Source organism: Dermacentor andersoni, chromosome 6 (assembly GCF_023375885.2).
Source record: "Dermacentor andersoni chromosome 6, qqDerAnde1_hic_scaffold, whole genome shotgun sequence".
In the NCBI taxonomy this organism is placed as follows: Eukaryota; Metazoa; Arthropoda; class Arachnida; order Ixodida; family Ixodidae; genus Dermacentor; species Dermacentor andersoni.
The window spans coordinates 2,612,292-2,624,279 of NC_092819.1; the positions used below are offsets into that span (position 1 = coordinate 2,612,292).

The window sequence follows — 11,988 nt, forward strand, 5'->3', positions numbered from 1 at the left end:
TGTTTTAGAGAAGCTGTAAATTCATCTACTTGTATCTAAATGAATCCTTTTAGGCTCAGTAGCCGAATAGTACATAGATCTAAGCACAAAATAGCTAAAGTTGCCTCACTGGTGCCAGTGCCTTCAAGATAGAGTCAGCAAGCTGTGGAAGAAGACGACGACGGCGATGATCGCGCGAACAGTGACACGAGCGCGTCCCTGTGACCATGACGGAACTCTGGCGCTGCAGTCGTTGTCCTACCATGGGAATGATGGGAAGTACATGGATTTGTCTGATCTTCGTGTTTGTGGATTCAGACGTTCTTGTGGCTTTGCATATTACGCTATATAAATCTTATTGTCATATATTTCGGCGCAATCTATATTCTTCGAAGTGTAGAAGACGTCGGGAACGCGTACAATTGATATTAATTGCAACGATTGAGCTTGTCCAGGTGGCCAAATCGAAACGCGCCAAGCGTCTCAAGGCACTGGCATGCCCGAGATAAATTCATAAAGGCTTTTCATTCGCTTGTCGATACATGCGTCCGTGGCTTGATGGTTTCGATATCACGCTTCTGTGCTAGAGTCCCTTTGTTCGAATCCTGCCGTCGGGCAATTTTAATTATGTCTATTTAATTATTTATTGCGCAATATACTGTTGAAAATGACGAGCTTACAAAGTCACAAAGCCGTTTGAAGCCAAAAGGACGAAGTTTAGGCAAATCCATGTACTTCCCATAATTCCCATGCTGGGACAACCGTTCTCGTTGCAGCTCCCGTAAGACACTAGCGCCAGAGTTCCCTCTAGTAATTCTTGTAGGAAACTCTATGCAATCAGGCACGCACCAGAACTGTGGAAGAGCCGTGGCATCGGATCGGAACGTCATCAGTGCACCTGGTGCCGCCAGGCCCCGCACACTCTCAAGTTCAACAAATGGCCACAGAGGGCGAAAAATCTACCGAGGCGCGTTTCAGCGTAAGCGCGCAAGTGGAGCTACTGTAATTTGGTCGAATAGTTTAATTTGTGCTTTCTCTGCTAGGGGCGCTGAACATGCTGAATTTTTTAATTTACACAAACCATTGACACGAACAATCGAGGTGTCTAAGGATGCTTTTTTACCTCAGGGAAATAGGCAGTTGATTTTCTTTTAATTTGATTGTTGAAGCTGCTTTTTAGTCATAGCGTCAAGGTTTTTGTGCTCCATTAACCACCGACAGCCGACAGCCTATTGGTATCGATGTGTTTCCTGGCCGTTGGCGTTCGAATACTACGGCGGTAAAACATTTTCGAAAGCATGCTGGTTTCGTCTGCGAGCCATTACATAGACTTGCTGTAAGAAGGTCTACTCTTGGCAAAGAATAGTGCCTCATTTTGTTTAGGCGTTGACTATCATAATGAATGCGGCGGAGGTTGAGGGAGTACGCTTGAAGGTACGTTTTTATGCCGTTGATCTCCATAACACCTTAAGTACGCAAACCGATGTCGCAGAACACCCGATGCATCATTGTGTGTTCTCCGTCATCGCTTGTTTGCTGCATGCCTACTAATTCTTCATTTCTTCAATTATTGTATCCTCCTTTTGTCCTTGTTCTCTTGTGCTTCACTTACAGTATGTCGTTCCGTCAGCTGTAATGCGCATTTGCAAAACCAATACGTTTGATAAGACGCAGTGGTTATCATAATTTCGCTACACGTGTATTAAGCTGGCACATATGGTTCAGATACAGATACCTGTATGCGAACTTGCACGACGTTGATGCGGAGATTAGGATAATTATGACACCCGTAAGGAAGAGGCAGCTGACGGCCGTATAAGCTGTTGCGTTCTTTCCGCCAAACTACCCGGCCTGGTAGTGCTGTAAAGATGCTGTATAAAAGTGACACGCGGTGACAGGGAAATTATTATACTTAGCAGCCGACCGTACGTTTTGTAGCTTAGGTCTTCTTTCTTGTGCGTTTGTGCTACCCTTATTAATGAGCCATCTCTTGACTATGTTCTTGACTATGTAACCGCGTTTGTGTGGATGCGTAGACGTGTGCTTTTTGTTGTACTTGTAAAATGCAAATAAAATATTTTCAGGCTTACTCAATCTTTGGTGGCGTGTGCATTTATTCCAGTCGAGGCCATCGTGCCATCTGGAAACCGCATTCTGTCAGTAGCCCTACACGAAATGCAACAGCTGGAGCGCGGCGGCACTACTCGGGATGCCCTTAAAAGTCAGTTCAGAGTGTGCCTTAACTCGATATGACTCAGCGCTACATGTATTCTGCTGCGCCTCGATCGTGCTCCCGCCAGTTTGGTTGCTGTGTGGCAAACGTAGCGCCTACATAAATATGTAGGCGCTACGTTTGCTACACAGCAACTAAACTGGCGGGAGCACGATCGAGGCGCAGCAGCCAGAAACCCAGTAAAGCCACAGAACACCTGGTAAAGCGTGTGCAAACCTGGTGAAGCGTGTGCAAAACCCCGTTTCCGTTTCCTGTTGTACAGCGTCACCTGTGGTCACATACTTTAGTTTACGACGCCACCGCTACGCTTATTTCCGTAGCACTGTGGAAGGTACAGTTTCCCTTCTCTAAGTTTGTATAGGTGTTCTGTGGTGCCGCCACCTGCAGTCGTTTGTTTGCCTCATCAGTTCACGTGGCGCCACCTTCCGCAGCAGTTCGTGTCACCGCAGCGCTGTCGCATTCACCTTAACGGCGCCAAGACGACCGCAGCCGCTTAGCGAAGGAGAACGGAAACGCAGGAATGCGGTGAGTACCAGCGTGAATGCAGATTACGCCAGAAACAACTGAACGACGCTGCGTAGAGCGGGGAACTACGGCAACACGCTGCAGAACGCAACAAACAAGAGGAACGACGCCGTGCCGACGCCGCCCGATATTTACTTGGGTAGCTTGTAAGGGGTCAGACTTAATGCCGCAGACAGAATGTTCATTATTGCCATGCTTCTGTCCTTTTGCTTTCAGACCAACGCGTTCAACAACGCACTGGCGAGCAGGAAGCCGCGTTCCGATGCGCAGCAGACGACGCCCGCCGTTCTCGGACGCTTCCCCAGATGGCTCTGCCAGTTCCGGCGGAGGATTCGACGCCGTTCGATTTTCCTCGATTGCTGACCGTCGCCGTTGCGGACAGCGTTGCAGTTGGCTCAAGGATGGGCAACGCACTTTGTGTTGATGCATGCATATTGCGTGTCTCTTGCGGCCGATGCACGCGGGCGCTCTCTGGCTCTCGAGCTGTCGGCTGAACTGGCCAGCGCTGCAGCTACGCCTTGTAAATATACTTTGTAAATAGTCTCCAGTCTCAATCCTTCGTTCGCGTAACAATACATATCGAAAATAATGAATAAAAGCGAAATGAAAGGGGACGAAAAGATAACTTGTCACCGGGGGGGGGGGGGGGGGGGGGGGATCAAACCCGTTATGTGAAAGTTGTGGGTGCAATCTCTGCCGGCGACATGTCATCTTTTCCTCAAGTATTCATTTTCTTCATTATTTACTGCATTTCACTTGCAACTACAGATAATTACCCTTGTGCTTTGCTTGGCCATTGCCTCTTTGCTTCATATGGACATGCATGACATGCACGATATCGCATGAATGAGATGACTTACATGACATGAATGTCATGACGTCATTTCATGACATATGACATGGCATGACAGGCATATGAGTGACGTTACATGCATGACAATGTCAAGCCATTCATGTCATGACGTAAATGGCATGCATGCCGTGTAACCTTGTTCGCTGAGGTCATATTATCATGCCATGGCATAAATGATTAGACATTGCATGAATGGCATGTCTATTCTCATAGCATAGGACATGACATAATAACATTACATGCATCTCATGGCATGTATATAATGACATGAATCAGAATCAGTTTTTATTGAGATGATTGGAAAGATTACAAGTTGTTAATATACAGAAGGAGGTTCCGAAGTCAAAGACTGCAATGGGACCTCCTTTACAAAGGTAAACGTAATAAAACAAAAATACAGTAGTTGCAACAAATCGTTAACATGAAAGAATTACAGGTTTTAGTATGAATAGCAAGATTGAAGAATTACATGTGCATAAATGTCTTAAAAAAAGCACTTTAACATAATCTCGTTGACAACTAATAAAGTAACAGCGTAGGTGAAGTGACGAACACAGTATAATTTGCTAACTCGAATGCATGTGAGGCAGAAACAGAAACCTAATGGTATGGCAATGAAAATGAAATGAAGGCACCCTGAAAGAATGGTTGTGAGTATTAACTAGGCATCAGTGTTCGACAGAATGTAATCCTTTAGTTGCTTCTTGAATTCGTGAATTTTAAGCGTTTTTATGTCTAATGGTAGTGTGTTCCAAAATGCGATAGATGCAAAATGGACGCTCTGCTTGTCATAATTAGTATGTATATTGGGTAAAATAAGGTTACTATTTGTTGCAAACCTGGTCATATTAGTATTTAATAGAGAAGATTGTGGTATCAAGCTACCACACCATGTGTAATTGATTTGACGGAACCAAAAGGTACCTAGGTTGTATTTAACGAGTTGTGCGACTGAACGAATGTGATTAGTTAGTAAAAGATATGATGCGGTGTATTTATATGGGCTAAATTTAATTATCCTAATAGCCTGATTATGTAGGATTTGCAATGAGTTTAAATGGGTTACGTAAGTGTTTCCCTAGAGAGTAACACAGTAGTTAATGTGGGAATGGACAAATAGAAAGTATAATGATAGCAGTATTTGATGGTTAAATATGTTTCGTGCTTTTAGAAGTACTCTAATCTCGTAGGTAATCTGTTATACTTTGGTTATGTGTTTAATAACTTTAAGATGTCTGTCTACTTTTGTGGCAAGATAATTACATAAAAAATTTGCAGGGATAGGACTTGGGCCCCCCAAAAATTGGAGGAATAGAGTGAAGTGCTCGTTGGTGGGAAGAAAATACCACAAAGTTTGTTTTCGACGGGTTTATCTGTAGCTGATTAGTGTGGTACCACTCCAGCAGGCTGTGTAAATCGCCATTAAGGTTAGATACTAAGGTTGCAAGGTATTTATTGGAATTAATGACAGTAGTATCATATGCATAAAGTATACATTTCGAAGAGGAGAGGTAGTTAGGCAGATCATTGACGTATAATAAAAATAAAAGCGGACCCAATATGGAACCCTGGGGCACGCCAATATTAGAGAACATGGTTTTAAAATGAACGCCTGAAATGGTTACTAGCTGCATTCTGCCTGTTAAGTAATTTTGTAGCAGCAAACGTGCTTGGCCGGCAATTCCTAATGATTCAAGCTTACGAAATAAGATTTGATGATTTTTTTGCTTAAATCTACAAATACTCAATCTGCATAACTGCCTTCATCGATAGCGAGTTTTAGTTGATCGGTTAGAGCCACAAGAGCAAGTTCGGTCGAGTAACCCGAGCGAAAGTCGTATAGGAATGGTAAGAGAATGGTAAATTTTGTAAGGCAATTAGTTAAACGTTTTTCTATAAGATTTTCAATTACCTTGCTATAGAAAGTCAATACACAGATGGGGCGATAATTGGAAATTAAAGAGCGGTCACATTTCTTAAAAATTGGGGTGATCTTGCCTTGTTTTAGTCGCTGTGGTAAACTGCCTGATTTAAACATGATGTTGATTATGTCTGCAAGGACATCACTTATTAAGGGCGCAATTAATTTTATATGGGAAGGGTGTAATTTATCGATGCCAGCGCCGGTTATTTTTATTTTGTTTATAATGTTTTGAACTTCCTGGGATGTAGTTGGAAATAAAAAAAGCAAGACTATGGCAGGCGCTGGGGCACGGGATTGTCATGCGCAGGGGACTGTAGTTCGCTGCTAAAGAATAAATCAGCAAACTCATCAGCTATTTCTTTGGCGGTCTTGTATACCTTACCATGATAAGCAATTTCTGTTATAGCTTAACGATTATTTGTGCTATTTAAGAAGGATTTAACAATTTCCCATTTCTTTTTTACGTTTTTACCGCATTCCAAAATTTTTCTTTCGTACCATGTTCTTTTAGCTTTTTTCAATGTGACAGAAAGCTGATTAGAAAACTTCTTGTACCGAATGGCTAAATTCTTGTTAAATGGTTCTCGTTTGATTTTCTTGCAAAGATTATCCTTCTTGCGCATTAAAGCTAAGAGCATATCCGTTATCCATGGATTTTGAGGCGACGCGAATTTCTTTTTGCATTTAACTTGATGGGAATGACGATCAAAACAGGACTGAAGCGAAGAGATAAATAGTGCAAATGCTTTTTGTGGATCATTTGTAGAAAAGATGGGGGACCAGTGAAGGTTTGACACGGCTTCAAGGAATGATTGTTTGTCTAGTATAAACTTCGTGTACGTGATTTTTTCGGAGCCATGAGTATAGTGAAAGTATAAAAATATAGGATAGTGATCAGTTGTCGGTCATTATAACACCTGCGTCTGGTGGATATGCCAAATTTGATAATGCATGGTCAATTAATGTACCTATGGGGTGGTTAGCACATCGCGTCGGTATCTTAATTAAATATTCATAACCAAATCTGTTAAAACAATCAGAATAATGTAAAGCATTAGTAGACGCACTATCAACGAGGTTAATGTTGATGTCGCCTATAATTATTACATTTTTGTTTTCATCTGCTAGCAGTCCCATGGCGTTATGGAGAGCAGCGCAGAAATCTATTGCTGATGACGAGGGTGAACGATATATGCAACCAATCATTAGGCCTTTGTTGTCTATGTTGAGGAAGTCATTTTTAAGTTCAATCTGCAAACGTCTTCACAATTAGTTACATTAAGCACAAGATCGTTCCTTCGGTGGTACGTAATATCTGAATAGATATTGCCACGTGTACTCGTTAATCTTTTACGGGTGAGCGCTTTTACCGGCTAAGAAATGTTATCGCTCAGCGCAGGACGCGTCTACATGTATCGGACGTTTCTAGAATGTTATCGATGCTTTTGTCCGCTGTCTGTTCTTGCCAAACTTTGTGTAATCTGATTGCATGCATGCGCGACGCGAATGGCGTAGAAGTTTGTGGAAGACACGCGGGTCCCAGCGATTACTTTGGAACATTCGACGACTGATCTATAAAAGCCGATGCACTTGACTCACTGATCAGACTTTCGACGATCGCCGACTGTTCTCAGTTTTCGGTGAGCATTGAGTGTAGCCTGTTTTTCTAGGTACAGGTTGGCCCAATAAAGTTAGTTTCGCCATTTCTTGCTGTGTCCTCAACCGTCACTACCACGTGATATCTGGTGGAGGTGCTTTGCGTTCGTGTACCGGACGCCCCCACGAAGCCGTGACCCAAGCCCGAACGCGGAAGACAGCACCAACGTCGCCAAGAACCAGCGAGGTAGCCGCAGGCTGCAAGGACTGCCCCCGGAGCACGGACTTTTGCCTGACACGACCAGGAAGATCGTCGCCCAGTCAACCCCAATGGCAGCCCCAGCGTCACCCGGCGTGCTGCAGCAGCCCAGGGAGCCTCCGACTTTCCGCGGTTCAATATTCGAGGACCTGGAAACCTGGCTTGAGACGTATGAGAGGGTCGCTGCATTTAACAGCTGGAACAGCTACGACAAACTTCGACGTCTTTTTCGCATTGGAAGACGCCGCCAGGACGTGGGTCGAGAATAGAGAAGCCAGCTTAACGACGTGGGACCTGTTCCGAAGCGGCTTCCTGCAGACCTTCACAAGCGTCGTATGCCCAGAACGAGCCCAATCACTACTAGAAACCCGAGTGCAGCTGCCTAATGAGACCACCGCGATTTTTACAGAAGAAATGAGCCGCTTATTGTGCCACGCCGACCCGGAAATGTCCGAGGAGAAGAAAGTCTGCTTACTGATGCGTGGTATAAAGGAGGAACGTTTCGCCGGAATTATACGGAGCCCCCCGAAGACCGTCGACGAGTTTCTTCGAGAGGCCACCAGCATCGAGAAGACACTGGAAATGCGGAACTGACAATTCAACCGCCGCATGAACGCGACAAACTACGCCGGAGTTCAGTCATCTGCCACCGACGATCTGCGCCAGACTATCCGAGTTGCCTTTGCTCACATCAGTGCCCTGACACGGTTTCTTTGGCGCAGGTAAAAAAGAATGATGGCACAAATGAACCGCCACAATGCTTCGTCTCATCGGACTTCGCTGTGTGCTTTGTCAACTTGTCTGATAGTGTTGATTTGGCTTGTCTCGTTGTATGGTCCGATGTACGACTTTAGAAAAGTCAGTGCACCTTTGGCGTCAAATGTTTATAACAGCATTAAACCCACAAAATTATGGAAATAGAAATCTAAAGCACGACTTTGGAAATGTCAATGCACCTTTCGCATCAAAAGTTTGCGAGAACATTATGCCCATAAAGTTTCAGAATTGAAATCCAAGCGCTCCCTAGCTACCACGGCCTCCGCGAGATGCCGCGACCAGCCCGCTCGCCATTAAAACGCCTTTGAGACTGTGCTAGGATGGGGCTACTTGCGTTACGATATTTGACTCCCGGTGCATGGGCGTTGCCGTGAAATCCAGCGCGAGTTCACAATGTTCGTGCTAAAATGTCTTTTCGAGCGTGAAAAGGACATTCTAGACAAACTCGAGCATGAGTTCCGGCGCCGGGGAATGTTTTGTTCTGCGGCGCATGACAGCACGGAAAAAATGGTACCCCTGGCTACGCCCCTGGTCCCGGCTGGTTATTCAGCATACTGAGGACACTCCCATTTTTACATAACTTACAAATTGGCGCAGCAAAAACGCTGATGAGCAGGCCGGACGAATAAAAAAAATGGCTGTGGCTTAGCTAAGGTCAAGCCCAGGATGCGAAGCATTCTAGCCTTTATTTTAGTTGTTGAACCACTGTTTAGCCTGGTGAACTGCTGTTGCTTATATTTGGTTCGGCTAGTAGAAGAAACAACTCATGCGTTACTCTGCTTCGCCTTCAAGAGTGGAACGCGACAGCGTTCCCGTCGACCCGCCAAGGGGTGTAAGACAATGGGCTACGGCGCAGCGACTACGCGCCCTGCATTGGACGCGGTGAGCGTCGAGCAACGCAGCGTTCGGCGCGGCAACGAAATGTGCGCCTGAGCAAGCGACGCACGCCTGAGCCTTAGAAACAGCTCGTTTCTAAGGCAACACCGCATTCACTAGAGGCGCTTTTGTACCGCTTCGAAGCATCGTACTCGTGGCTCAGTGGTAGCGACTCCGTCTCACACTCCGGAGACCCTGGTTCGATTCCCACCCAGCCCATCTTGCAAGAGTTGAGCCAAAGCCACCTAGAAAAAGCGCAGCTGCTTATATAGCGCCGCGACGCCGCGAGCGACGGCGCGAGTTGGAGCCCCGTTTCTCCTCTGTCACGGTGTCACGTGGTATTGAAGGCGACACCGCCGCGCCTGAGGAGCTGGGTTGAGCTCTAGTAATATGCTTCACATAAAAAATGAAGCATACGGGGATGCTTTGATACGAGCAATAATAAAGGTGCCTTACCTCGCAAACAACACTGCTCTTCGTCAGCACAAAGTTCTTTCAGCCAATGTTGTGCAGCCGCTGCTTCTTGCGCAAGCCATCACGCTTTCCTAATAAAAACTGCATTAGCGGCGATAATTTGGAGTGGCGCCCCATCGCGAGTGACGTCACGGCCAGGACGCCGCTCGCTCCGGCACGCTCGGCTGCCGCGCGCGCTCGTTTTCTTGGTGCGTGCTTGGGGTATTGGCGGCTTGAGCCGCACTTAAAGAAGGTTATTCCGGATTATTCCTGTTTTCATGCGTGGACCGCAGTTTCTTCTTTGAAACTGCGTGAGTCATGAAAATTTTCGACTTAGATATTGCAATCTATGTAGCGCTGAAGGGGTCTTACTAGTCTTGCAACGCATATATATGCACCCTGTCTGTTCATAAATTTTGCTTAAAAAGAACGTCTGCAAGTTCTTTTCGAAGATTTCAAATTTTATGCAGGCTAAACTTCACCCTTAAAGTGGAATGCAATAGCATTCAAAGATCCCTGAGTGCTTTTCATGCTTCCTAGAAGCTGCAGGTTACGTAACCATAATGTTTTTCTGGAAACACTGCGGCGAACGCTATGCACGAAGGAGAACTTTCTGGGCTTTTTTTTTTTCAACTGGAAAAGGGGTTATGTGAGTTTCTGCGTACCAAAATTATGTTCTCTCGTATACTCAAATTACAATCCGACGTTACCATGTCTGTAGGTTGTATGTAAGTCATACCTTACAAATTTTCTATGCATTTTACTTCGAGAAATTCAATTAGTTCAGTAACACCTATGCACCAAGTGGAGGACCTGCGTGGACCGGGATGGGTCGTTTGCTATGATTATTCTCTTACAGACGTTGCTTTCTGTGACTTGGGCCCCTAAATGCTATCGCATTAAATTGACCCACAGAAAATTCCGCTGCAAAGAGCCTGTAGTGCGTGGTGCCAACAATGGGGCTCCCATGCAGTCGCTCCTCCAGCTTACGCTCTGTGTGACTGTGCTGCGTGTGCCGCTCGCGCCTGTGACATTTTGTGTGCTGCTGCTGTCTACATAGTGCATCTCAGATAGCAGATATAATAGTAAGGTTCGTTACAGCGCAACACAAGACTCCTCCAGCGTCGGAAAGGAGTCGGTTCTGAGGCGAAAGTCCTCGTTTCCGCGCCTGACCTTGGAACGACCCCTGGGATTCACCTCGGCAGTCGCTCCGGCTTGCTGCTGCTGCTTCTGAAGTTGCTGCTGTAACATGTTCATCATTCGTTCCCACTGCCCCTTCTTCAACTCGTAAGGAACACGGTAGAGTTCTCTACATTTTCTGTCACCGAGCGGGTGTCCTTTCCCGCACAGTTGGCACTTGGGTTCACATAAATGGTCTTGTGATGGTTGCTCCATGCCACAGCCACGACACTTGACGTCAATTCGCGGGGTCCGGGCAGACGTCCTCGCGGTGTACGAGCCGCCCGCAGGCGTTACAAACTTCGTACTTCTTGCAGTAGATTACGCAGCGTTGCGCCACGGGCGTAAAGGCGCGTTTATAGTCCGACGTGCTTGGCGCGCGCGCAAGCGTCCCTCGCGGTCTGTTACGTTACGCCGGTTACGCAACGCCGAACAAATGCGATCCCCTCTATACTTCGGCGATGCGCGCTGTACGCGGTTCTCTTCGGAGCATGCGCAGAAGGATCGCAGACATGCGCGCCGCTCGCCGACCCGCGGGTCGTCTGCATTCCGTTCGCGCCTTTTTCTTTGCAGCCTCATCCGTTTCGCTCCATCACGGCATCGCGGCTACTACGAACCATGGCTAGGATTTTATCTGCGCGACAGAAACTTTCTCTCGCGTTATTAGTGCACCGTCTGCGGCGAAAGCGCAGGAGCTCGATGTATGTGCGAGAGATTTTCGCTGAGCGGAAAAGCACAGGCGAGTACCACCAGCTTGTGCAAGAACTACGACAAAAGGACCCATAGTACCATCTCAAGTACTTCAGGTAAATAGACTTCGCATAAAGGGTGCGTTTTATTCTTGGGTAGATTTTATCTTGCTGTGAAGTGTGTGAGCAGATGTTTTTATTTCTATAAAAATGCACGAAGGAAAGTGAAACCTTGTATTATGCTTTGTAGGGCCGAATGCTTTCACACTCCGTGACGCTGCTTGGGCAACAATTTTTAAAATATGGCTTTACTGTATGTAACCTGTCGCAATGGGACTAGGTGTTGCTTTGAACATGCTTGGTGCATGCTTGAAAACCGTTATGTCCAACGACTTCCCGCACAGGATGACGAAGGCCTCTTTTGATAAACTCCTGAGCCTTGTCCACGACCGCATCCTCCATCTGTCGAACCACAAGAACCCAATCAGCCCAGGAGAAAGGCTGGCAGTCAAGCTGCGGTAAATATTGTGACTTTTAGTTATGTTCCGTAGCCTATTTACCGATATCCACTTGTTTTTATCTGTCACAGCGCTCTACCTAAGAGGTTACCGTCTGTTTCTCGCTGTGAATTGTATTTCCTATTTT

The 11,988-nt window shown here is 46.1% G+C and overlaps 1 protein-coding gene across 2 annotated transcripts in view; it reads left to right on the forward strand.

Annotated features, from left to right (window-relative positions):
• Window positions 1-3,280, forward strand: part of heca (hdc homolog, cell cycle regulator) — a 68,425-nt gene extending 65,145 nt beyond the window's left edge. The window contains exons 1-2 of one of the 2 annotated variants that reach the window (XR_008610296.2): window positions 2,588-2,737; window positions 2,954-3,280. The gene's annotated coding sequence lies outside the window, so the exon portion shown is untranslated. Of the gene's footprint in view, window positions 1-2,587; window positions 2,738-2,953 lie in introns of those variants that run through there. The other variant, XM_055065746.1, reaches the window with a different exon arrangement.
• Window positions 3,281-11,988: the final 8,708 nt, after the last annotated feature.